At 40.6% G+C, this 23472-nt stretch overlaps 1 pseudogene; it reads right to left on the reverse strand.

Annotated features, from left to right (window-relative positions):
* Window positions 1–7245: 7245 nt before the first annotated feature.
* LOC116080139 lies at window positions 7246–8253 on the reverse strand (annotated as a pseudogene).
* Between the last annotated feature and the right edge of the window lie 15219 nt (window positions 8254–23472).

A 23472-nucleotide genomic window follows, 5' to 3' on the forward strand; every position in this document is an offset into this window, starting at 1 on the left:
AATCACCTATAACTCCACTTCCAGGGAATCTCACTCTGTCTTCCAACCTCAGTGGGTACCTGTACAAAGGGGCACATGCATATACATACACATAGATAAAAAATAACACTTGTTTTTAATTTTGAAGCTTCTAAGTGTGCCCATTTGCAGGTTGTTGGTTCTGGTACACAAAGAAGAATGTGTCAGAAGCCAGCTTGTACGAAGAGAGAGGTGACCAAGAGTTCCACATCAGGGTCATCCACATTGCCATGGACTCAAGCCTAACGTGGTTCTAATTACAAAGGGCAAGCACAGACTCTGGCCCACAGAAGGCAGCGGTGAAAGTTACTGTATTCAGCAGGCAGTGCTACATGGAACAGGAAAGAAGGATCTCAACCCAGGGAACCCGAGACTCATGAGGGAGTCAGCCAGCCAAGGTTAAACCTACCCCCGTGGATCCTCCAACAGTGGCCATGCCTCCTGCAGCAGGCAACTGTGAGGCAAAACCGTTGACGCAGTAACCACAGAGCCAAGGTTCAGTGACTCGATTGTCAGCTGTTAGAAAAGCTGATTTGAAACAATCATTTGATTTTTCTTATCGACTCCATGCAAAGTCACCTTAATTTGGAGGTTTTGTATGGCTTGTTCTTTAAAAAAAAAAAAATGTATCAAGTTAGCCTTCTTTTCAGGGAGACTTGGGAATGAATGGCACAGGGCCAGTCACAGCACACACAGTCCTGCCATAACATCATGCTATCTTCATAGGAATGCTTACAGTCCTGCCATAACATCATGCTTTCTTCATAGGAATGCTTCAAACTGTTTCCCTTGCAGATCATATCTGAAGCATGTTTATGTATGGAATATAAAAACAAGAAATGCTGCTAATAACTATTCCTATTAAAAAGCTATTTGACAAAGGGACGGAGGGATGGCTGAGTAGGGAAGAATGCTTGCTGCACAAACATAAGCTCCTGAGTTTGAATCCCAGAAGTGACATAAAAAGTCAAGAGGGGGATAGGGTGTGGAGGGCAGAGACAGGATGATCACTTGTTCTTACTGGCTGTCAACCTACCTCTAGGGTCAGGGAGACCCTGTCTTAATAGAGAGTGATGGAACAGGACACTCGCATCCTCCACTGGCCTCTACCCACACACCTGCAAATCAACTCTACCCAAACACACATGCACATAAGCTACACACACACTCGTGTGCACACAAAATATGTTTAAGATCTATTTTTATTACTTTTAATTATATATATGTGGGGAATGGAAGGGGTATCTGTACTCATGTTAAGCCAGAGGTGTTAGATCCTACTGGAGCTGGACAGGTAGTTGTGAGCCCACCCAACTGGGAACCAAACTCAGGTCCTCTACAAGAGCCGCTGAGGCCCTCTTCTGAGCCATCTCCCCAGCAGCAAGATAATTATTTTTTTTAAAGAGAAGTATTCAAGATGGTGACCACCACCAGCACCCACCAGGCCTGGGGGTTATCTTCGAGAAGCCCAAGAAACCCACTGGGGCTTCAAGGATGCAGCTGTGGAGGATGAGTCTGCAGAGCATATGGTATCTCCAGAACAACTTTTTTTAAAAAAAGGCATGTTTTATAGTTTTTAAAAAGATGCTTTTTAAAAATGGTTTCATAAAATTGGAAAAAAAGCCAGGCAGTGGTGGCACACACCTTTAATCCCAGCACTTGGGAGGTAGAGACAGGCAGATTTCTGAGTTCAAGGCCAGCCTGGTCTACAGAGTGAGTTCCAGGACAGCCAGGTCTATACAGATAACCCCTGTCTCTAAAAACCAAAAAAAAAAAAAAAAAAAAAAAAAAAAAAAAAACAAAGAAAATGGTGGCAGAGCAGCTAAGAGGAAGGGAGAGATGAAACTAGAGATTTGACAGGAGGTTCTGGCTGTGACCAAGCCTCCTTTGCCACCCATTAGCCTTGTGCTGCCAGTTGGCCTACAAGCCCAGCTGGTGGTATGCTGCTGCTGCTGCTGCTGCTGCTGCTGATGATGATGATGATGATGATGATGATGATGATGATGATGATGATGATGATGATGATGATGACGACGACGACGACGACGACGACGACGACGACGACGACACATGGCCTGCTGAGCCATGGACAACAGCCTGGAGAAGGACCTGCTGCCCAGCTACCCTAACACTCTGAATCTGAGTAACAAGATATCGAAGATAAGAAAAGGTTCATTTTTCAGACTAAGCCTCCTCGAAAGATCCCAATGGTATTTACCACCGTAGAGGCCATGTTGATAGCTGTGGTTCGTGCTGCTGCTGAGGACCATGTTGAGGTCCTCCATCTGAGCTGCCACAGGAAATCCTATGGAAGTCTATATGATCCAGGCTGCCTGCAGCTGCTATGAGCAAGGAAGCTCCTTTTGCAGTGGTATCGATGACTGCAGACTCATCACTGAGAAGGAGAGACATTGAAGGCCTCTGTGACAGCCATTCCCCTTTCCCCTCCCAAAAAAAAAGAAGAAACAGTCCAGACAGGAAGCTATCGAGAGTCCTTTCAAACTGTAATAAAGATGACGAAAGATATAGCTTCACAGTCTATGGTTTCTGGTGGGAGTGGAGGGGTGCGAGAAGAGGAAGGGCTCAGTTATTGTTAAGGGGCTGGCCTCTGGAAGCTGGACCATTCTCCATTGAGTATATACGGGCAACACAAATTGGACTTGGTGCATTTTGGGTGGGGGAAGCAAAGGCAGGGAGTGGACCTGGGAGGAACGGGAAGTTAGTGTGATCAGGGTGCATTATATGAAATTCCCAAATAATTAATAAAAATATTATGTTGGGGGGAGAATGTTGCTAAAGCCAACCAAACTAAAAATGACAGACCTAAGTCTTAAATTGAAACAAATCTAATTTTCATGCCCATGGCCTTAAACACTTTACTCTGACAGGCTTCCAGCTATCATCCTGGATATAATGCTCAAAGGCATCAAACACAGCCATTGCCACTAACAATGGTTCAGTCAATAATAAACCACATATGCCATGTTGGTCTCTTAGGACTAAACCACTTACTGATGTCCTATCCATTTTAGCTTGCAAGAGTGCACTACATGATGTTCACACAATGACAAAACCCCCTAATGGTGCACTTCCTGAATATTTCCTCTTCCTTACACAATGCATAACAGTGCAGTGCTTGTATTCTCTTATATTACTTATCACTTTACACCTTCAGATAGCCATATTGTATATATTACATTACTCAATAACTTTAGAAAATTGATCACAAAGTTGCAACCAGCTATAACAGGATGTTCTGGCTGTTGGGTTGAAGTTAACAAATAGCTGTCCACATCTTTCTGTACATTGCTACATCTCTGCAGAAGAGATAACATGACTTACAAGAAGATATACAAACGAGCAGAACTTCTAACACTGGGAAGGAATGGGAGTTACTTTATGAAGGGCAGTCTGGTTTCTTTCTACTAGCACCCCTGGATAGACAGAGACATTGGACTAGAATCTTAAGCCCTCCAACTTCTCTATTCTTGCATTTGATATTGTTTATATGGCTTTAATCCTGATAAAGTATCTTTATATTATAGAAAAAATTCTACCAAAACACTGTGGATGGTAAAATTTAAGAATCCACATATTAAAACTGCATTGCTCAAGAAGGGATAATACTCAATACCTCACTAAATTCCTATTGCACTAAGAAAATGAAAAGAAAAAAATAGATCCTAGATATTGCATTTAATACTCATTGGTAATTCCAAGTCTGTGATGTAAGCTGCCTTTATTGGCCATCCAAGAGCCTATGATTCAGTGCATAGTTTAGTATTGACTTCTCAGACTCAAAGTAGAACTCTGCCAGGCCCCTTTCCACAGCTTTCATGTGTCTTAAATCCAGTCCATCCCCAGGATAACTGTTAACATGGCCATCTGTTTGCTGATGAAAACCCTGAGCCATATCTCCAGAGTGAGACAAATGTTTGTCAGAAGGCACAAGTTACATACAGCTTGCTTTAAAGCTTAGTCTGCAGTGCTTTTTAATCTCACTTAGAAACAGTCTTCAAAATAGTCTTTCTTTAATTGTGAGATTATAACATGTGTTTAGTTCTTGACTCCCCAATGAGGATATTCTGTAAATTCATAACTTATGATGCTCTAAACCCTTCATAACAAAGGATTGATTCTGAAACTTAGGCTATTAACATCAAAAATAAAAACCCATGCAGGGATGGAGAAATGGCTAGTGTTTAAGAGTCATGAACATATGTAAATGAGGACCTGAAATCTGATTCCTAGAACTGATATATAAACCTGGTATGGCTATCTACACATCTGTCACACCTATATTGGGGTTGGTGGAAGGCAGATCCTGAGAACTCACTGGCCATACAGTCTAGCCAAGATAACAAGCTTCCTGTGCAGTGAGAGACCCTGCAATGAGGAAGAAAGCAATGGAGGAAGAGACCTTGCATACTTTCTGGCTTCCACATTCATGTGTGAGTTCACATACTCAAATATTCATGCATGCAACACACAAAGCAACAATTTTTATGAAAACGTTATAGCAAGATGCTCTCAATCATATGATTAGTATTCAGTTTCAAATATTCCAAGTGATTTTATTATTACATACTTTCATAAATTAAAAGCCTCCAGTTCTCAAGATTTTATAACTGAATTAAGAGTCTCTGTCAATTTCATCCCATTATCTTAGCTTAGAGACAAGGTGCATAATAAGGTATCACAGGATCCTAAGAATGCAAAAGTAATTTCCAGGCTATTAAGGGAGCTAGAGATAGAGAAGAATACACAAAAATAAAAGATCATGCTTGCTGCATCCAGTGACATCAAGAAAGAGCAAACTAGAAGCAGGACAAGGCTAGAAGCTCTGATGGACCAAGGTTCCATGTCCCCAAATTTTCATAATCTCTCCAAACAGCATCATCAACCAAGAACCATGTATGTGTTCATCCTTAGGGGGAAATTCCTTATTGAAACAACTTTACTGGGAAACAGGACTATTGATTAGCATATCATACTTAATTGACACTTTTTTTCTGAACAACTGATCATTCCTATGATCAAAATCTAAGGTCAGAATTTTTTAAGAGATGGGAAACTGATGTGTATAACTATATTTTTAGTGATACAATTAGAGCTTATTCTGCTCAGATAATCTGCTTATATTGAAGGAATTAATTTTTGTAAAGAGTTAAAGTATATTTACACATACAAACATAAATAGATCATAATACATAAGGAAGACAACTTAGCTCCTATGGAAAATAATTGCATGCAGTATTTTTGCTTGTTTGTTTGTTTTATGGTTATTTTATTTATTTACATTTCAAATGTTATGCCCTTTCCAAGTTTCCTCTCCTCAACCTCCTTATCCCATCCTTCCCTCTGCTTCTGTGAGGGAGCTCCCCCACATATGCACACACATACTTCCACCTCACTGCCCTAGCATTCCCCTATGCTGGGGCATGGAGCCTCGACAGGACCAAGGGCCTCCCCTCCCACTGATATCAGATAAGGCCATCCTCTGCTACATATGCGGCTAGAGCCATGGGTCCCTCCATGTGTACTCTTTAGCTAGTAGGTTAGTCCTTGGGAGCTCTGGGGTGTCTGGTTGGTTGGTAATGTTGTTCTTCCTATGGTGTTGCAAACCCCTTCAGCTCCTTCAGTCCTTCCCCTAACTCTTCCATTGGGGTCCACAGGCTCAATCTGATGGTTGGCAGTATCTGCATCTGTATTGGTCAGGTACTGGCAAAGTCTCTCAGGGGACAGCTATACCAGGCTCCTGTCATCAAACGCTTCTTGGAATCAGCAATAGTGTCTGGGTTTGGTGTCTCCAGATGGGATGAGTTCCTAGCATGACCTTTGCTTCAGTCTCTGCTCTGTTCTTTGTCCCTGCACTTCCTTTATACAGAATCAATTCTGGATTAATATTTTTGAGATGGGTAGATGGTCCCATCCCTCAACCAGAGGCCTTGCCTAACCTCTGGATATAGTCTCTACAAGTTCTCTCTCTCCTTCGTTGGATATTTCAGCTAATGTCATCAACTTTGGGCCCTGGGAGCCGCTTGCCTTCCTGGAGTCTGGGACTTTCTAGTAGCTATCCCCAGTTCCCCATCCCCTACTGCTACATATTTCTGTTCAATTTTCTAACCCTCTGTACTTCTCCCCTGTCTCCTCCCACACTTGATACTGTCCACCCTTTTCCTCCCCATCCTCTCTTCCTCCCAGGTCCTTTCATCCCTCTACCTCCCATAATTATTTTCGCCCTTCTAAGTAGGACTGAAGCACCCATACTTAGGTCTTCTTGAACTCATATGATCTGTGAATTGTATTTTGGTATTCCAAGCTTTTGAGCTAATATCCACTTATCAGTGAGTGCATACCATGTGTATTCTTTTGTGACTGGGTTACTTCACTCAGGATGATATTTTCTAGTCCCATCCATTTGCCTAATTTCATGAAGTCATTGTTTTTAATAGCTGAGTAGTACTCTGTTATGTAAATGTCCCACATTTTCTGTATCCATTCCTCTGTTGAGGGACATCTGCGTTCTTTCCAGTTTCTGACTATTATAAGGCTTCTATAAACATAGTGGAGCATGTGTCCTTGTTATATGTTGGATCTTCTTTTGGGTATATGCCCAGGAGTGGTATAGCTGGGTCTTCAGGAAGAACTACTTCTAGTTTTCCAGGGAACCTCCAGATTTATTTCCAGAGTGGTTGTACCAGCTTGCAATCCCACCAGCAATGGAGCAGTGTTCCTTTTTCTCCACATCCTCGCCAGCATCTGCTGTCACCTGAGTTTTTGATCTTAGCCATTCTGACTGGTGTGAGGTGGAATCTCAGGGTTGTTTTAATTTGCATTTCCCTGATGACTAAGGGTGTTGAACACTACAGACATATATAATACATAAAATATCCTGTAGAACATTTATACACAAGATATGCATAATGGACTTACACACTGGAGCCAGGTTATCACTAACTGGGAACTCGTTGGGCTAGGCATGTTTGGTGAGGATGCGAAGGGTAGCAATGGAGCAGGCTCACGGGGTAATCGAAGCCTACACACAGTTGCCAATATGTCTCAGAGACTGTGAGACTGTCACACTAACCAGGTTACCACTACACAAGTACCACGGGGCAGCAGGGCAGAGCTGTGGGAACTGAGATTTTTCCCCAGACTACCTCAACACGACTCTACTAACCACAGCTCAGATGAGAAGTGTATGGTCTCCACAGAAACCCTGCAGCCTGGACAGTGAAGTGCTAGGACACTGGGAAGACTTTAGAACTGCAGCTCCTTCTGGATTCCCCAGAGGGTATCTGCACTCTTTTTCAGACGGGCCTCTTCCTCGGGAGTCAGTGTCACCTTCACAACATCCGAGATTCCATTTTGTCCCAGGATACATGGGACACCGAGGATGACATCATCATTGATTCCATAGAGACCCTTAACTATGGTGGAGATGGGAGGCACCCACCTAAGGGTCTTCATTATGCTCTCAGCCAAGTCTGCCACAGAGAGGCCAATGGCCCAGGATGTGTAACCTTTCAGCTTGATCACCTCATAGGCACTGTCAACCACCTGCTTGTGAACATCCTTCCACTGTTCCTTATCTGCATCATTGCCCAGTTCTGGGTTCAGAGACTTCAGGGAGATGCGAGCAACGTTCACACCACTCCACACAGGCACACTGGAGTTGCCATGTTCTCCCAGGACCCACCCGTGACAGCTCAGTGGGTGAACCCCAGCCTTTCTCCCATCAGGTAACTGAATGAGCTGAATCCTGATTGCAACCACTTCCAATAACTCAGCTTTTGGGAAAACCACTGATTTTTTTCAAGCCATGTAGGTCAAGATATTCACTGGATTTGAGACAATAAGCAGCTAGCAGTGTGGACTGTACTTCATAATGTTGGGAATGATGAACTTGAAGATGTTCACATTTCGCTGGACCAGATTGAGTCAGCTCTCTCCCTCTTGCTGTGGGTCCCCCACTATGATGATGACCAGCTTGGAGTTTACAGTTACACAATAGTCTTTGCTGGAGATAATTTTTGGTGTTTTAAGAAAGAGGCTGCCATGCTGGAGATCCATCATCTCTCCCTTTAGCTTGTCTTCCATGACATCAACAAAGGCAAACTCATCTGCCAAGTCCTTCATTAAGATACTGATGGCACAAGCCATGCCAACATCACCAACCCCAACAACTGTAATCTTGGTCTGGGTAATCAGCTGGTCTTTGAGAGTCGCCATCTTGGACTTTGAATCTTTTGAGACTGCTAGTGCATGATAGGGGGCGACAGGCAAGCGGCAGCAGAGTGGCCTGGGCTCGACGACAGTGGTCCCAGCACCCTGACTCAGACTCTTACCTACAATTTAATTTTATGCACTTCTCATTCTAAAACACACACACAAACACACACACACACACACACACACACACACACACACACACAATCCAACCATTATTTTCCCAGTGCAAGACCAAACTAATCTCATTCAGTGATCCCTGACAACATGTGAAAGGCTGACCTAGTTCAGTGTATTTCCTGTGTAGACTTGGTGCATTCCGTAAATTATGTAATAAAGTTTCAGATAATTTTTACTACACTCATGAAGTGCTGTTCTATTATGATCTCAGCTATTACCTTTATGTTACCAAAAAATAGCTTTCCAGAGCAATGGAAGTTTTGCTATGAGTCACTGTCTAAACACATGAAGATGGTAGCTAACCAAAAACCTGGGACTTGGGAGTGTCATGACCCTTAATCCCAGCACTCAGAAGGTGGAAGCAGGTGGGTTCCTATGAGTTCGAGGTCACCTGTCCCACATATCCAATGACAGGTCACTCAGAACTATACAAGTGGAACCTTGTGTTACAAACAAAAATCAGCATATATCAAGTAATCCAGGACTTGGCCATCTTTACCCAGTGTCCTGTCCTATATGTCAGGGACAACATTTTTTCATAATCACAAGGACTGTGGCATATCTAGAAAAGAGTTCCAGGTGATAGCTTTAGTGTATTTTCTATAAAACTAAACTATAAAATTGTCTCACATAAGACATACTTGCCTAAAAAGCAGAAATGTGTTTTCCACAGACATCAGCCAGTCTAGACAACAGGACCATATGTCTGTTTCAGGCAACAATTTGAATCAGAATAATTTACTGTAATAATAGACTATAGAAACATAAAGAACCCCTTGCTGCTTTGAGCTTACTATACGTCATTTTACCTGCCACCAGCACTTTGAAATGGAGGCTGAGGGAAACCTGTTGAATGGTCAAGCTTCTGTCATTACTCACACTGCTTCTGTTTCAGCTAAGGAAAGTCTTCTAATTACACTTAGCATTGAGGAGAGATCAGGGTATGGAAGGAAATAGAAAATCAATAGAGTATCCGGAACCCCACCTTGACATGGTTCTCACTAAGGCAGACAGTCAAGCTGCCCACTGGAACCACACACAAGAACACAATTTAGTTAAGTGGGGAGTTTGATAATGAGCTTAAGGAAACATTGTAAAGGCTCCCTGGTGTTTCTTAAGGGGATAGCTCATGCTAATATATTTTTTACAGCTTAATGAGAGTCCCATGCACAGCAACATGTCAATTAAAATAATATTCACTATCACCCAAAGTTAGGGGTCAACTTTTAACCCATTCATCTCATTTAAAAAGAAACATCTCTGCATTTATCCAATTACATTGACTTGGAGGTCCAGAATGCCCTTGATTTTATCAAACTATGTCTGAATTTATTCAATAATTGTCATTGAGTTTCAGTATGCTGTCCATTTTACCCAAGCAAACAATACCAAGAAAATAATACCACTTACACTGAAATTTGTAATAACCTTTCACAATGAGCTAAGTTGTCAATGATGTTATAGTTTAAAATGCATATATGTATGAAGGAGCAGTTAAAAATAGATGTGGTGGTAGAACTGGCTATCACTTACCCCCTTAAATAAAAAGCTAACATTTACCAATCTTCAGGAATATGTTCACTCCAGCTAATCAGTCTCGTAAATTTTTTTGCCCTTCTTGAAAGAATTTTTAATATTTTTGATTTTTAAAATGTTGTTCTATGTATATGTTTTACACACAAATATGCCTGTGCAATATATGTAAGACTGGTTCCCACAGTGCAGAAGAAGGTGCTGCAAGCCCTGGAACTGGAGTTACATGTGTTGGAAACTAACAGAAGTGCTGGGAATTGAACCCTGGTCCTCAGAAGAGCACCTGGTGTACCTAACTGCTGAGCCATCTCCCTGGATCCTGCAGAAAATTGTTTAAATGGTTGCTTTAGCAGAGTATAAGTCATTTTTATCTCCACTTGAGCCAGAGGCATGCACTCAATTCCAGCCAACACTAGATCCAACTGTGTACATTGCTCAAATTTAATTTTCTTGCATGGCCACAAGAGAAAACAAAGAAAAATAAAACCATAGAGACTTTCTGGCATATTCGTCAAGGCTGACAATGTTTTTCTTTTCATCTAAGATGCTGGTTCTATAGTAGATCCAGGCCACAGCCCATCTAGCCTTTGCATCTTCCTGTTTATAAACAAATTCATATGTTTAGAATGTTACGGACTTCACTTTAATCTTAGCTAAGGAACTAGAACTATATAAACAGGAAGACTGAAAAGGAATAATTTTTTAACTAGACTCAGATTAGATATAGCAATTAATCAAGGCTTAGATTTAGAAAAATGAAACAATTAGCCTTTGGGTCACTATTTACATTCTTTTGATCTTTTATCTTTATAGACTATTTAAAACTAATAAATATAATTGGACCATGTTTTGTAATAAGATCTATGCTGTCCAGAGTGAATTATTTTAGGTTTTATTTTATTTACTTATTTTTATGTCTATGAGTGTTTTGCCTGCATGTATGATATGAATACTTGGTGCCCATGGAGGTCAGAAAAGGGGGAGATAGACAGACAGACAGACACACAGACCAAGAGACAGATACTTGGCCTGAAGTGGGCTTTGGAAACCTCAAAGCCCACTCCTAATGACACACCTCTTCCTTCTACTTCTCAGTTCATTGTAGTTCACTAACTGGGGACCAATTCCCCATTCAAACCTAATGAGCCTATGGATGACATTATTATTCAAACCATCACACCTCCCTTGCTACACTGCCTCGACATATGTAACCATACTTGACTGTATTATCAAAAGAAGAACTTAGCAAATATATAGAAAGTTCTTTCTAAGTAAGAAATGTAAACACAGAAACTAGGAGTTGATAAAAATCATTTCTGTTAAATGCATCCATTTATAATATAGAACCTTCTCATCAATTACTGTTAACGGTTAAACCAACTTAGTGGAAGCATACAGCCTAGTCTTTCAAGTGCTTACAATTACAAAGCCCTAAATTCAATCTCTAAGATCCATGTAAAAAACAGTGTGACTGAACATGCCTACAGTGTCTGTGCTAATGCGGCAGGGATTGATGGGATTCTGGACTCCGTGCTCAGCCTTTGGAGCTGTGTTAGCTCCAAAACAGCGATACCCATTCTACAAAAAAAGAATGGATTAGACAGTGTCTGATGAATACCCAAGATTGTCCCCTAGCACACAAACACAGAAACACACAGAGACACATACACAAACATACACACACAAACATCCACATGGAGCTACAGGTACTAATATTTGAATAGAAGACATATTACACTCAAAATAACTAGACTGCTCTTAATAATAAAAATGACCAAAGCACAGGTACTTTTTTCCACTCTACAGATGAGCAATTGTGGATGTAAGGATTTGGTAAGCCTAAGTAACTTCCTTTGGGTCTCACACTATTTTTCTCCAAACAGTAAGAAATGTATTGGAATTTAAATATATTTACACAAGTATTAGTTATTACCATTCTGAAGAATGTATTATTGGTAAAACCTGCATGTCACTGGCTATTTGACTCTAGTTAGCAAGTTATAAAACAAATGACTCTATTAAAAAGCACCCCCTCTGTTCTTGCAGGAATGAGATGTTACATAGAGAAATACTTCTCTATGAAACACAAGGAGACAGCAGAAGAGGAGACAGCAAAGTAGGAAAGAGCATCTCAAGGCCAAACCCTACAATGTCTGCCTCTCCCCTCCTGTCCGGGCACATCTCCATGGTTTCTGCAACTAGAACTCAAACCCCTCCTGTGGGACACATATTTTCTGTCTTCCCTGGCTAGCTTTGGAATCCATACACAAAGATCTATGAGGTGTTCTTCGTACAGGCTAATGGAATTGAGCGAAGTCATGTGTGGCAAAGGAAGACAGATTGTTCCTGCTGTTGTGAGAAAGGAGCAATCCTTCCTGATCCTTCCAGAAGAAAACAAGAGCAGAATTAAATTCTCAGTCAGTTTTCCAATGGGAGAAGTGGAAGAGACAGATAGAGCAACAGAGGAGATCATAGGTAATATTCTACTTCAAGTAACACTATATTTATGTTGTGTATAAATGACAACAGATGCATGTTAAAAGCTATAAAAAAAAGATTTTATTTAGGCACATTATAGTAGGAGTCAAAACAATGTGGAAGGTAAACTGATCTCTCTCTAGAGATTCAAGCCCTGGGTAAGTTAAGTGGAGTAACTAGGAGGAGACTCGACAACCAGACTGACTGTGCTGTCTGATCAGGGACAAGACAAAGTAGAGACTTGGTGTTTCTCCAGCACATTATACATGGAAGGGTCCCACATCCTAGAAAAAGACACTCGAGATAAACCCAAGATAGATCATATTAGAGGCCACAGCCTGCAGTTATGAAGAAGTCTTCTAAGTTTATTTCACTGACTTCACTATAGGAGAACATGAAGGCCCCCAAAAGGCCTCAACCTTCAGTCCCCATGAGGATTCCACAGATGCCCACTGCCCAAGTTGCCAAGATTCCTCCCTCATACGACCACAGCTTTCCTCACCTGTCTGTCATGGGCACCTTCACTGCTCTTGTAGGGATACAGCTCTTGAAAATCACTGAGAACACCTTCTGTCCTGATCATCCCTATGACCCACTAGCAGAAAAAGAAAACGTAAAAATTTCCAAAGAGTGCATTTTTATTTAAGGGTGGCATGCCTTGTCTACTTCAGCCCACATTTCCCCAAAAACAAACATAAATGGGGATAAACACAAAAGCTGTGTGAGTATCTGACAACTTTTGCTTTAACCAGTCAATACAGAAGTCATAAATAATAATAATAATTAAGAATGTTGGGGCATAGCATTAAGCTACTTTTTTTTTTTGATGTATTGAGAGGGTTCTATACATTTTCAGCAGAGAATAAACAGAACATAATGACATCAAATTCTGCTGTGTTTTTGCCAGTTTGTTAGAAACAAAATTTGGACATTGAGACACCAAAAGACTATAATGTTGTCTTTTCATATATATATTAATGATAATGGCCTAAAACCCAAATTTTATGTTTTCTTCTCTTTTTATTTTTCTGTATTTTTCTAATAATCAACAAAATATAGACTTTTTATAAAGAAAGAATAAAAGTTAAGAAAATCATTTTTAAACATGAGGAAAGTGTTATATCAGTAATTTTAGCTCTTTGGGGAAAATATATTTTTTAAATTTTTATGTTTATTAATTTTCACTATATGTGAAATCTGTATGTGGGTATATGCACATGAGTGCAGCTATCCATGGAGTCTCAAAGAGGGCGCTGGATATCATGGAGCTGAAGTTACAGGTGATTGTAAGCAGCACCTTATAGGTGCAAGGAACCAAACTCAGGTCTTCTATGAAAACATTATATGCTCTTAACCACTGAGCCATCTCTCCAGCCCCAAAATTTTATTTTCAGGTAAAACCCTAAAATTCTAAGCTAAAGTGAAGTTAAAGAATACAAACTAGTTTTCCCACCAAATAACTTTATCCACAATTGCTTTATGGTAAAGAGTTATCCATTCTTCATTAGAAGCTTAAGCATGTACTAGGATATGCTAAGACTCAGTCTCATTCACTAAAGGCCATGTGTCACTGGTAGAACATTGCTTATCAGCAGGCTTCTGTTCCTTACACAATACAGAGCCCTTACTGTGTCTCATCTATTGAAACACTCCAGTAGCTCACCAAGCTCTATCTTTGCTGTAAGGCAGTGCATCGGTTGGTAGAGCTCTACTTTGTGTGGAGATCCGTCAGCAAAGAAAAGCTGCGCTTAGAGGACAGAGCTGCCACACTATGAAGAGCTCTCACTTCATATTTCCATTGTGTGCCCTCGTAGGGCTCACTTCTGAGTTCCTGCCACTCAGCTTCCAAAGAGCAAAAAAGGAAGTCTTGTCTGGACCAGATAACATTAAGCATTCTTATCGAAGGGACAATGTTTCTTTTTAGCACTGACTAATGTGGTAGATAGATATGCCTACATTCCAAAGAGAATATTAGTTATATTCTTGCGCCTGAAGTCAGGAAAAGAGAAATGCTACTTCACAGTAAGTCACTTTACTATACATCATTACTTTTTAAAAACAAAATAATAATAATAATAATAATAATAATAATAATAACAATAACCTGGAAATTTGATTTAAAATTTACATTCAGCTAACTTATGACCACATGTCAGGCTATGGTTTACCCTAAGGTGTTAGTACAGTAAAAGAGAAAAAGCAAAAGCAAATAACACAGTGATAATGATGTTAAGATAAATGGGTAAATAGACAAATAAAAGATAAGAGTAAAGGAGTAGATAGATGAAGAAAATGAGGAAAGAGAGACAGACTAGATTGTATCTCAGTATTAGAATATTTTTTTCTTTTCTCTTCCTCTCTCTCCCTCTCTGTCTCTGTCTCTGTGTGTGTGTGTGCATGTGCGTGTGTGTGTGTGTGTGTGTGTGTGTGTGTGAGAGAGAGAGAGAGAGAGAGAGAGAGAGAGAGAGAGAGAGAACATGCAGAAGCCAGAGAAGGCAGTGAATATCCTAATATATCACTCTGTCATTTCAGATAGATAGACCTGGGCTGGTGGCCAGCAAGCCCAGGGTCCTCTTGTCCCTGCCCCCACAACACTAGTGATGCATCTACCTACCTAGCTATGCATGGCTTTTTCACATGAGTTCTTGGGATCCAAACTCATGTGTTCTTATCTCTTGAATCACCTTCCCAAGCCTCTTAGAACATTTTATCAGGTTCTATAGGTAAAATCATTTAAATAAGAGATTTAGAAGTTTATCCTCCACATACCATGAAATCTCAACAATAGAATTGCATAAGTAAGGCCTGCACAGTGACGACACCAATTGACATGCCACTTGAATGGGGAAAATCTTATAAGGCTAACCCTAGAAGAAGAGCTACTGGCAATTAATGACTACTGAGAAAGAGAGAATTAGAATTAATCTTCCCCAATGATGAGACCCCTAATTTGTTACCCAATACCAAGAGTTCAGCCTCCAAAACAAATATAACATAAACAATAGTCAACAAATTTTATATATATATAGTTTATTTTATTAGTTTATTTTATACTCCATATTCCATTCCCCACCCCCCCATCCACCCTACAACTGCTCCACATCCTACACCTCATCCCCACTCACCCCCTCTCCACATAGATGCCCCCACCCCTTACCCCACCTAACCTCTAAACTCCCTTAGGTCTCCAGTCTATTGAGAGTTAGGTACATCATCTCTGAATGAACACAGACCCGGAAGTCCTCTACTGTATGTATGTTGGGGCCTCACATCAGCTGGTGTATGCTGACTGGTGGTCCTGTGTTTGAGAGATCTTACTGCTAACCATCAGCCAATATCAAATTAAATGGAGACATACTTGAAGCAATCCCACTGAAATCGGGGACAAGACAAGGATGCCCACTCTCCCCATATCTAGTCAATATAGTACTCTAATTATTAGCTAGAACAATAAGACAACAAAAAGAGATCAAAGGAGTACAAATTGGTAAAGAAGAAATAAAGGTATCACTATTTGAAGATGATATGATAGTATATATAAGCAACCCCAAAAATTCTACCAGAGAACTTCTCCAGCTGATAAACAACTTCAGCAAAGTGGCCAGATATAAAATTAACTCAAATAAATCAGTAGCCTTCCTTTATACAAAGGATAAACAGACTGAGAAAGAAATTAGGGAAATAACTCCCTTCACAATAGCCACAAATAATACAAAATATTTTGGGGTAACTCTAACCAAACAAGTGAAAGATCTGTATAACAATAACTTCAAATCTCTCAAGAAAGAAATCGAAGATCTCAGAAAATGGAAAGATCTCCCATGCTCATGAATTGGCAGAATTAATATAGTAAAAATGGCCATCCTACCAAAGACAATCCTATAGATTCAATGCAATCCCTATCAAAATCCCATCACAATTCTTCAAAGACATGGAAAGAGCAATTCTGAAATTCATCTGGAAAGGCAATAAAAGCTAGGGCAATCACCATCCCTGACCTTAAGCTTTACTACAGAGCAATAAAAACTGTATGGTATTGGTACAGAGACAGACACGTTGATCAATGGAATAGAATTGAAGATCCAGAAACAAAACCACACACTTATGCTTACTTGATCTTTGACAAAGCACCTAAAACCATATAGTGGAAAAGAGAAAACATTTTCAATAAATGGTGCTGGTCTAACTGGCTGTCTGTATGTAGAAGAATGAAAATAGACCAAGGCAACTCTTATAAGGATAACTTATAAGATCTTATAAGGATGCTGGCTTACAGGTTCAGAGGTTCAGTCCATTATCATCAAGGCAGGAGCATGGCAGCATCCAGGCAGGCATGGTACAGGAGGAGCTGAGAGTTCTACATCTTCATTGAAGGCTGCTAGCAGAATAGTGACTTCCAGGCAGCTAAAACGAGGGTCTTAAAGCCCACACCCACAGTGACACATTTCCTCCAACAAGGCCACACCTACTCTAACAAATCCACACCTCCAAATAGTGCTACTCCTGGACCTAGCATATACAAAGCACCACAGTGTTTTAAACTGTGCATCACTCTAAGCACTAGTAAAGCTCACATCTCTCCAGTAATTTTCATAACAAAGAGAACTATCCCTTCCTGTGGTGTGTCTACACTCTATACTTCATCTACCAACTAGTCCCTGAGCAGTTCACACAGACTGTTACAAGAGCTCAAGGCTTGGGTTCAAGTAGCTCTTAGGGTTTTGTTTTGTTTGTTTTGTTTTATTTTTTAACAATGACTACAAAAATAAAGAGTACTATATAGACTGGCAATTAAGTATATCAAGTACTTCCTGGAAGCAAACTGTTGGAAATACTAAACTCAATAAGCAAAGGAGAAACAATGCTCAAGTTTCTAAGGGCCGTGCTAAGAATGCACTTGGTATCATGAACAGAGGAAAGGAATTGCTTTATAATAAGTAGCACTACAAACTGCAAAAGTTACAGACAAAGAACCATTGTTGCCCAGCTCTAAGATTTAATGTTATCTTCAGTTGCAAGCACCCATAGGGGCTGCTGGATGCATCCCATGAAGTAGCCCTGTGCTTGCTTTTGTTCTGAGGAGGGCATATTGGTCTTTGGAGCCTGTTGTGCCTTCTCTGCAACAAAGCTGCTAAGGGTTACAAAGGATGTCACAATGTTTACACCTACCCAGAGCTGTCCTAGGAATCTCCTAGCCACATGATTGGTCACTCACTGCAAGCACCCAGATTCCTTCCTGCATTATATAGTAGACTTGACTTTCACTAAACAAATTATTTCCCTTTCCAGTTATTTTACCCAAATACTGTCCTCTTCTGACTAAATGTCACCACACCCTCTCTTACTTTTTTTTTGGTTTGTTTCTCATAACGTCTCAATTCAACCTCTCAAATTTCTAAAGCATATTCCGCAGAATTTCAATTCTACAACATGCCTACTGAAATAAGGATGCCATAACTCACTTTGATATTCTCAGTCTGTTCAATTTGACTACTGAGATGGCATTCAGTTTTAAAAGTAGGAATAGCTTCAGTGTGTTTAAATAGAAGGCTTTTACTAATCTGGTTTGACCTTGAACCTCTCCCTTAGAGAAGACTTTGAGCAAGATGGCTCTTTCTAATTCATAGATACTCCTTACAAAGCAATTCAGGCACATGCATCCCCATTTAAAAAAAAAAAAAAAGTCCATCACTAAACCCTTCCTCTCTTACTTGCATACCTGAAGATAACACCTGATCTAATTGGATATGTCTGGGTTTTCATCCTATCCCCACTTTCTGACACAGTCTATGTGTCTTATCTTCAGCTGGGGACACATGGATAGCAATTAAAGGGCCAGAGACAGTGATGCAAATGAGAGAGAGACAAGTTTCAATATCACTAAGAAACCAAACCCTGGGATCTTTGATCTAAATGGAGCCAAACAATTTCAATAGCCCATCTAAGTGGGAGTCATCATTAAAGGAATGTGTTTTATAAACACATTCTTTAAAATATCTTGAGTAACATTGTTAAAAGCCGTAGTAAGAGAACAGCCTTTTATGTCTTTTAAGATAAAAGGTGAGTAGTACTTTTTAAAACAAAACACTATTAAAAGGACCTTAAATAAAAGGCAAGAATCTTAACCTCTACCCTGCCCATCTCCCCCTCCCTATCCACGGCTTCCTATTTTTGTTTCTGTTTTCATTTCATGTGTGGCTCCCTCGCCCTCTCAACATAATTTGCATATAACACATCCCTTTTTTAAAAAACTAAAATAATTACATCATTTGCCCTCTTCCTTTTCTTCCATCCAACCTCTCCCTCCTTTCTTCCCTCTCAAATGCCTGGCCTCTTTTTCGTTAGTTTTTATTGTTACACATATATTCACACCATATAATGCTGCCTGTTCCATCCACTCAGTTCACCTGAATATGTGTTTCCAGCTCTGACTATTGAGTTAGAAGGTTCTTCTCCAAGGAAGACTATTTCACCTGCTTTCATCATTTCTTTTTTTTTATTAGATATTTTCTTTATTTACATTTCAAATGATATCTCCTTTCTCGATTTCCCCTCCTAGAAAAGAAAAAAAAAAAACCTGTTCCCTGCCCCCCCCACCCCCTGCTCACCAATCCACCCTCTCCTGCTTCCTGGCCCTGGCATTCCCCTACACTGGGGCACAGAACCTTCACAGGGCCAAGGCCTCTCCTCCCATTGATGACCAACTAGGCCATTCTCTGATACATATGCAGCTGGAGCCATGAGTCCCACCATGTATACTTTTTGGTTGGTGGTTTAGTCCCTGGAAGCTCTGAGGGTACTGGTTAGTTCATATTGTTGTTCCTCCTAAGGGGCTGTAGCCCCATGATGTTTTTCCCTTTTGTGTTAGTATGTCTGCTACAGTTGTCCCTGATATATAAAGCAGTCTTGATCAGTACTTAAATATTTGCTGCTGTTCAGAAAAATAAGGATTTGATTTTATTTTTCTTCACTGGTTGTATTTTCATCTATCAATAGTCTTTAATTGCCTGTTATTCTACTATGCTTAAACCTGTAAAATGTAAAAGTCTGCTATATTTGAATCTCTCCTATTCTGCCTATTGGAAAGAAATTTACTGAGATTACTCCTGGTGAAATCCTCATTGGTCATATGAATTCATTCTGTCAGTACTAAGCTCTACCTGTCACTGGCAAGTAGGACACCTCAAACCACATTTCCAGACTCAACAACTTGAGATATTTTTCTCACAAAGCAATGGTATTCTAGCCCCATCAAGCACTGATTATAATAGTGTAGGTGGAAAGCTCTAGAATCAATTTAATGGTTATCCAATGTGATGTTATTGGACAAATAAATGCTAGAAGTTAGAATGTGGGAGGTGCTTCTCTGCCATAAGTGGCAGCTGACCTATTTGGCCCATATAGTATGAGATTTATAAATAGCCAGCTGGATGCCATCACACACACACACACACACACACACGCACATGCACACGCACACACCTGTTCCCTGGGCATAGAATATAACTCTGGCTTCTGTGATGATTTCATACACCTTTCATGCTATCCTCTCCCTCACCAAGAGCAATTAGGATTTCCCAACCTCCGGTCTAACTTGTGAAGAGAAGAACAAAGACCCGAGTGATGATGCCTTGGTTTCCAGCCTCCAGTCTTTTTCATGATTGAGGTAGGACCTCATTCTCCTACCTTGGAACTCATTCTCCCATAAAAGGTTTGTCTAGTACTTTTTCCACAGTGAACCCTGCCTTGTACATGTATGTAACTACTTTATTCAGATAGGCCAAGTAATGCTGTCCTCTCCAATAAGGCCAACAGCATACCTCTATGCTGCATGAAAGAGAGCATCCTTTATCCGTGTCCCTTGCTCAACATCATGCCCTTACCATGATGGCAGTATGCTTGAGGTATGACTCTCTTCAATGAAGCTTTGTTGTGGAAGAAGCTGACCTATGCTTTTGTTCCTGTATTGCATATTCTGCAACATCATATCCCTAACCATTTCACTGTTCTTTAAAACAATCCTCCTGGGGGCTGGAGAGAGAGCTTAGCAGTTAGTGGAGCTTGCTGCACCTATAGGTGATTAGAGTTAATGTCCTAGTACCCATATGGAGCAGCTCATAAGCACATGCAATTCCACCTCTAGAGGAGCTGATGCCTTCTTCTGGCCACCATGGGCATTTGAACAAATGTGAGCATCCCATACAGACACACATGCATATGTATAATTTTGAAAAATATTACAAATAAGTAAGCATCAAAACAACATACAAATTCTTTGAGACTGTTTTTCAGGCTTGCTCATGTAACTGCTATCCTAGTGCTAACCAGACCCATCCTGAGCCAGTACTGTTAACTGTGTCCTTCAAGTCATCTTTAATTTTTTTCTTCCTTTCTTTTTCTCTTAGCATGCAAAAATACTTGACAATTTTTCTCTTGAGTGCTGAAGAGTTCAGATCCTTGAACCCATGCAAGGGGTGTGGTCTCTTGTGCAACTGCAACCCCAGAGCTGTGGTGGGTAGAGAAGAGAGAAATCACTAAAGCTTGCTGACTGCCAGTCTACCTGAAAACATGATTTCTAGGTTCAAGGAAAGACTCTGCCTCAAAACAATAAAGCTGACAGTAATAGAAGACACCTAAGGACCTCCTCTGGCCTGCGTATGTACACATACACCAAATACACACACACACACACACACACACAGAGGAGAGAGAGAGAGAGAGAGACAGAGAGAGAGAGGAGGGGTAGAGAGAGAGAGACAGAGAGAGAGACAGAGATAGATAGAAGATACCTAAGAACCTCCTCTGACCTGTGTATGTACACATACACCAAACAGAGAGAGAGAGAGAGAGAGAGAGAGAGAGAGAGAGGAAGAGAGACAGAGACAGAGAGAGACAGAGAAAGAGAGGGAGATACAGACAGATAGACAGACAGACAGACAGACAGACAGACAGACAGACAGACAGAGACAGAAGACACCTAAGGACCTCCTCTGGCCTGCGTATATACACATACACCAAATACACACACACACACAGAGACAGACAGACAGACAGACAGTCAGAAGACACCTAAGGACCTCCTCTGGCCTGCGTATGAACACATACACAAAATACACACAGAGAGAGAGAGAGACAGAGAGAGAGAGAGAGACAGAGACAGAGACAGAGACAGAGACAGAAACGTACATGACAGATGCAGACAGACAGAGAATACTAGCAAAACAGTCAGAAAAACTCAGAAGGCCGGGCAGTGGTGGGACACGCCTTTAATACCAGCACTTGGGAGGCAGAAGCAGACAGATTTCTGAGTTCAAGGTCAGCCTGGTCTACAGAGTGAGTTCCAGGACAGCCAAGGCTACACAGAGAAACCCTGTCTCGAGAAAAAAAAAAATAGAAAAACTCAGAAGTCACTATGTTCTGGATATATTTTTATTTACTTTACCACTTGATTAACAATAGAAGAATTTAAATTCCTACCTGAAATCCATTTTGCAGATCTTTTGTAACACTGGTCTATTGCTTCCTAACATCTAAAATGTCTATACTGCTCTCTGATTCTTGCTAACATTGGTTGGGGGCATCTACCCCAGCTCTTGGGCAGCATGAAAGACTTTGCTCCCTCCTAGGTGACATCTCTTGATTCCTTCAGCCCCCAGTCACTCCAAAGCCTCACGTCCTCTTGGCCATGGGAAATGTCATTTTCATATTTTGAATTTTCCACCCACACTTTGCTTTGTTCCCCATTTCTGGACCTCTTCTGCTATAACTCTCAGTGTGCTGGTTTGGTTATGTCTTTGCTCCAGTTGTGCCTTTTAGGTGTCCCTTATTTATGTCATTGCTCTAATTTCTAGGCAGGTTTCTGAGAAGAGCCCCCAAGCTCTCCTCTGGGAGCCAGCACTTTAGTGAAGGTTAAAGGTAAAAAAGGTTAAAGGTTGGTTCTGTTTACTTAACCTCCTTGATGCCTGTGTGTCTCTGCCATTATTGTTACATTGTTCTCTGCTTTCCCAGGGATCTCCTCTATTATCACCTGCCCTGGGTCTCTTCCATTTTTCTTTCATGCTATTTTTCTCCACCTCTCTCAGCCAGCTTCAAGCTTTGTGAATAAGGATCTAGATTGTATTCTCCAAATAGCTAAAAAGGTTTCCTGTGACTTTCAGTTTGACCCCTTTCACTTCAGTATACAAACATGGGCTGGAGAGATGGCTCAGCCATTAAGAGTACTGTCTGTTCTTGCAGAGAACAATTCATTTGTTCCTGAGTTCAAGTCCCAGTAACTATATGGTGGCTCAAAACCATCTGTAATGGGATCTGATACCCTCTTCTTGGTGTGTCTGATGACAGTGACAATGTAATCATAAACTTAACATAAGTAAATATTTTTTAAAAGCAGAAAGAAAGAAGAAATCTTAAAAAAAAATCTGGGGTTCGTGTCCTCACTCAGCAGGAATGTACTCTTTCGGTGAGAGAAGCCTGCAAATGGCAGGATAGGGAGAGGATGGCCCTGCAATCCTCTCACCCTAGGAAACTTAACATTTAAAAAACTTGCACTAGTATATTATATACAAAACTGGGCTTCCTTGTGGTCTTTTGGTATATATATTGTCTACTGTCTCTCTCACTGATAGCTCTCCTATTCCCAACTAGAAATATTTTTACATCTTCTTTTTAAATGTCTTTTCTTTTCTTTTGTGACATAGTGGAGTTACAAAATTTCTTTCTTTTCTTTCTGTCTTTTCTCTCTATCTTTTCTTTCTTTCTTTCTTTCTCTCTTTCAGTAGAGTGGAGAATTTTCTGATCACAATAATAGACTAATAAGAGAAAGAAAGAGAGAATGTGAAAAGCACATTGCCATGGGGCACATGGGATTCTACCAACAGCACTCAGGGGATTAAATGGAAGTGAAAACTACTGCAGGGGAAGTCAAGGGGGCAGTGGGCATCCTAAGTAGATTTTAGGAAAAACAGAAGGCACTGCCTCAGAAGAACAGAGCATACCAATGCTCAGTTGTCTTTTTTTTTTTTTTTTTTTTTT

This window comes from Mastomys coucha, unplaced genomic scaffold, assembly GCF_008632895.1.
Source record: "Mastomys coucha isolate ucsf_1 unplaced genomic scaffold, UCSF_Mcou_1 pScaffold6, whole genome shotgun sequence".
In the NCBI taxonomy this organism is placed as follows: domain Eukaryota; kingdom Metazoa; phylum Chordata; class Mammalia; order Rodentia; family Muridae; genus Mastomys; species Mastomys coucha.